Here is a 5,091-nt window from a genome sequence, read left to right as displayed (position 1 = left end):
AGGGAAAGGAATTGACTAAAATCTCTGAGCAGTGCTACCTAATATGATGGAACATAAATAAACTGTATGGAGGACCACTCATTTGAGTGGCCACTGTGGAATGCTACCTCTCCCGCACAGCAGGGCAAATGTGTGCCAACATGTGGTAGGGATGAGAGAATCCGGACCTTTACCATAACTTAACACCACCGTGCTCTGTATTACAACATCACTTGGAATTTGCAGCTTGTGTGTCTGTGGGATGAACAGTAGGACACGTCTTACCCTGCAGGGTAGCTCCTGTATTTGGAACATATGGTGGACTGTGGCATGCAAAGAGAATGGTGGTGGAGACAGCAAGCAAGTATGAGAGGTCTGTGCAAGGTTGGGTGAAATCTGAGTCTTGACCTGCAAGGGAAGCCCTGAAGCCTGCTGAGAACAGGTTGGGTGCAGCTTTGGGTTGTAGGAAAGGCCTGAAGCTACTGATCAGAGCTGGGTGTGTCTAGTCAGTCCGGACCATCAAGCTCTGGTCATTGCCCATTGTGAACTGTGGGGTGTGCTGACGGAGGCACGCCATGCTGGTTGAGTATCTGAAGAGGCTGTAACTTGATTCCACAAGGGCCGGCAAATTGGGACTGTGTTGCCAAGTTTTGGAGCCAGCATTGCCAAGTATTGAAACTGTGTCGGCACTGATAACTCAGCTGCCAAGTACTGCAACGTATGCAGTACGTGGTCCCCGTACTGTGTCAGAGATGCCGCCCCCTATTGCCAGAGATGTTCCTATATTGACTAAAATCTCTGTGCAGTGCTACCTAATATGATGGAACATAAATAAACTGTATGAAGGACCACTCATTTGAGTGGCCACCGTGGAATGCTACCTTTCCCGCACAGCAGGGCAAACGTGTGCCAACATGTGGTAGGGGTGAGAGAATCCGGACCTTTACCATAACTTAACACCACCGTGCTCCGTATTACAACATCACTTGGAATTAGCAGCCCTGACAGCCTGAGAGCCGTACCTTGTTTCTATGATAAAAGGCGCCATGAAATCTGGAACGCTTTTCTTGTTCTACAACTTTTCTGGACTCTCATTTGTAAAACTGCCTGTAGGAAACATTTGAAGTTCATTTACAGTAACAAGTACAGGGGCGAGATCATTGTTGCCAAAATTTGAGCATAATTTCCATGCTTACTTTGCTGCTGGGCACAAGCATGTAGTGATGTCACACATATGGTAGTGAAGAAGTAAGGAAGACTGGCACATATGTGCATGGGGTCTCATTAAAGACTGTATGGAGTAGTCTTTAGTAACTGCTGTATACTGAGTCTTCTCCATCCTACTTGCTATCAGCGGTGCTCATGAAAATATTCTGTGGCCAGCGTAACACTGATAATCACCTTGAGTGATAGTAGAAGGGGTATGAAAAGGTTAACTTTATATAGTCGGGCAAATACTGTATCTGCTTATGTTTATTACATTAGTGGGGTCTGGTAGATGTAACACACTGTTGGGACCCCCATGGAGAATGCGCAAGTGGTCCTCATCCAAGTATGGTGGCCCCTTAAGGGCTCCTGTCCAGAGGCAATGATTCACCGCCATCGAATCACACTGTCTGAAGTGAGCAGGGCTGGCATCCTCGGGCGGAGAATCATAGCGAGTCTCCGTTTGCGAGATCTAAGTCGCAGCATGCCGCGATTCTCCTCGGTGAGTCAGATAGGCTCAGCACAGAGAGCTGTCAGCTCTCACCTGCTCCCTGGTGCGCGGTTCCCGCGGCGAAGGTCTCCGCCACGGGATATTGCTAAGCCCGTGGATAGGCAGGCTAAAGCGACTTTCTTGTTTCAGGACAAAATTCTACCTTGGGACTGGTTAGGGTCAGGTGTATAATACCTGCACTTGTTTTCTATACCATCCGTCCGTGGGTTCCAGTTTCACTTTACGATGCCCACTGCCACTTTCTATCTAGCCGATTTACACTGTACACTGCTCTCTGATTAACCAGTGCTAGCGCCTGAGCAGCATTGTCCAATCGGAGAGCAGATATAGTACCCTGGTAGTCTAACACTACCGACCCCCTGTGAGGATAAGGTAGTCTGAAGATTGAGTCGGCCATATTGACTTACCAAAAATGAGACCTGAAACCGGAGTGCAGGTAATATACCACCTGTCCCCTCTGGTCCTGGGACAGAATTTCGGTCAAAAATCTGCTCCAAAATCCACATCAAAACCGCATCGAAATCGGCACCATAGGATTTTGACATGGATCCACAGCAAATTTCATAGTTTCAATTGAATACGGCTTGTATTTTGATATGGATTTTGGTGCGAGTGTAAATGTACCTTTAAGGTTCACTCACTATGGTGGGCTGGGGTTGTGTGTCTGTGGGATGAACAGTAGGACACGTCTCACCCTGCAGGGTAGCTCCTGTGTTTGGCACATATGGTGGACTGGGGCATGGAAAGAGAATGGTGGTGGAGACAGCAGGCAAGTATGAGAGGTCTGTGCAAGGTTGGGTGAAATCTGAGTCTTGACCTGCAAGGGAAGCCTGCTGAGTACAGGTTGGGTGCAGCTTGGGTTGTAGGAAAGGCCTGAAGCTACTGATCAGAGCTGAGCGTGTCTAGTCAGTCCAAACCATCAAGCTGAGGGAGCTCTGGTCATTGCCCATTGTGAACTGTGGGGTGTGCCGATGGAGGCACGCCATGCTGGTTGAGTATCTGAAGAGACTGTAACTTGATTCCACAAGGACCGGAAAGTCGGGACTGTGTTGCCAAGTTTTGGAGCCAGCATTGCCAAGTATTGAAACTGTGTCTGCACTGATAATTCAGCTGGCAAGTACTGCAACGTGTGCAGTATGTGGTCCCCGTACTGTGTCAGAGATGCCGCCCCCTATTGCCAGAGATGTTCCTATATAGTATCAAAGATGCACCCATAGGGCAAGAAATACCCGTATACTGAATAGTGGCAAAGATGCCCTGTAAAGTGCCACAGCCCAAGCTTACCTTACTGACCTCACCTAAAAGCTGACATAAGGACTGGGAAGCAGCTGTGACCATTTCAGATGATCTGACGAAAAAAAAAGAAGTTGAAAATAAAGAAAAGGAAAACTAAACGGTAAGGTAGGGCTCACACGAGAGGGTCAAATTCCGCATGTGGGAGGCCCATAGCGGATCCCCGCTGTGAGCCTGGCTGGTGACCCTGTGTACCTTCCTTAACTGTACAGCGGATGACCACGGAGGCTCGCTGGCGGTCATGTGCACTACAGTTTTTTTTCTGTTTATTTGTATTTCCCACGCCGTCACGTAGCAATGACACGGGGACCCACAGCCCATACGCAATATTAACTGCATATGGGCTGCAGCTTGGGTACCTCTATTGACATCAATGGAAGCTGTCCATGCGGATTCCGTGGCAAAATAAAGCATGCTGCGATTTTTCTTCCGCTCACAGAATACAGAATTCGTATCTGCGAGTGTGAACAAAAAATCAAAAATGCATGCCTTTTAATACCTGCGTTTTACCGCAGATCAGCTGCATGGGCGGAGCTCACAGAATCCGCTATACAAATCCGCTCGTGTGAACCCGTCCTAAATGTGGTAGCAAAAATACCTGCAACAAACAAGGATAAAAAAGCATCACTGAGAATAGTTAGAGAGGAGGAACAATGGTGGAGTTACACAAAATATGACTCCAAGGCTATAATGATGTCGTCACCACATGTGATGTCATTGGAAGTGTGGTGCGGGCCCGAAGTGATGTCATCATTTAATCTAATGGTCATTGATGGGCTGACAGTCACAAGCTATCAGTGCGTGGTAAAGTTATCTGCTCCACACACAGTCCCTGGTGGAGTCCACCGATAATAGGTCAGATTTACATATACAGGTGGGAGTGTTATGATTTTAGGGACCCTCTATTCTGTGGCCTTGTGCACTGCCAGATTCTCCTCTGCAATTAGTAAATGATGGAGCTATAACTCAATAAAGCCGCTTCACCAGAACTAGAGAAAAAAAGGTCTGCTAAGCTTGCAGAAAAACGCCACATTTCTCCTTGTACTGTGTCTGGTATTACATCTTGTCTCCACTCAACTGAATGGAACTGAACTGCAATACCAGGCAAAGCCTGTGGACAGATGTGGTGCTCTTTCTGCAAACACAGCAGACCATTTTTTGAAGTCCTGTACCAACCACTTTAAAGGGGTTGTACAACAATAGACCTTTAGCAGCTAACAACAGGATAGGTTAGAAAAGTGTGATCCTGTTCCCAAAAACAGGGATTCTGTGACCCCCTTTTCTCCTCCCTGCAGTGAAAAGGAGACTGAATGGAGTGGCGGTCACGCATGTGCGGTGCAACTATATTCATTTTTAATATACTGTTGAAGATAGCTGAGTGCTTGCACTTGGTTATTTCCATTAGCCCCATTGAAATGAATGGCACTGCGTATCCTCGGCGGCCGCAGTATTCAGTCTCCTCCTCACTGCGGGCTGCAGGTGGGTGCAGCGAACTCGTAGAGACGAGGGGGTCATGGGAACCTCGTTCTCGGGATTGGCAAGGGTCTCACCCATTAGACCCCAACCGAATAGCCTTTTATTACCTTATGGATAGGTGATTAAAGTGTATTGTGGTACAACCCCTTTAAATAAAGAAGCAATGTGTATGTGTAATGTATATGTAACTATATGGCGATATTTTCTATACAGTAGAACGGGGTAGCTTTAAAGGGGTTTTCCCACTACGTAAAATAGCTTCACAAACACTATGCCCTTCCTGGTTGCTGCTGACCAAGTCATGTGACTGCTGCAGCCAATCAGTGGGCGCAGTAGTGAGCTTCTATAGCCAGCGGTTGGCTGCATCAGTCACATGTCATGGTCAGCAGCAACCAGGAAGGACAGAGTTGTTGTGAAGTAATTTTAAATAGTGAGAAAACCCCCTTTTTAAGCATAGGTTGCACAAATAGCACCCGGCGCCCCTGGCAAACAACCGATTATCAGGGAATTTCCCATTAAATGTATTGTATATATATATATATATATATATATATATACACACAAATACACTTTTTTACACCCATTCACATCTTATGATAAAGTGAACTGGGCTGTAACCCTTTCAC

This window comes from Eleutherodactylus coqui, chromosome 10 (genome assembly GCF_035609145.1).
Source record: "Eleutherodactylus coqui strain aEleCoq1 chromosome 10, aEleCoq1.hap1, whole genome shotgun sequence".
NCBI lineage: Eukaryota > Metazoa > Chordata > Amphibia > Anura > Eleutherodactylidae > Eleutherodactylus > Eleutherodactylus coqui.
The sequence above is the reverse complement of the archived record's forward strand: the minus strand, read 5'-3'. Positions refer to the sequence as shown.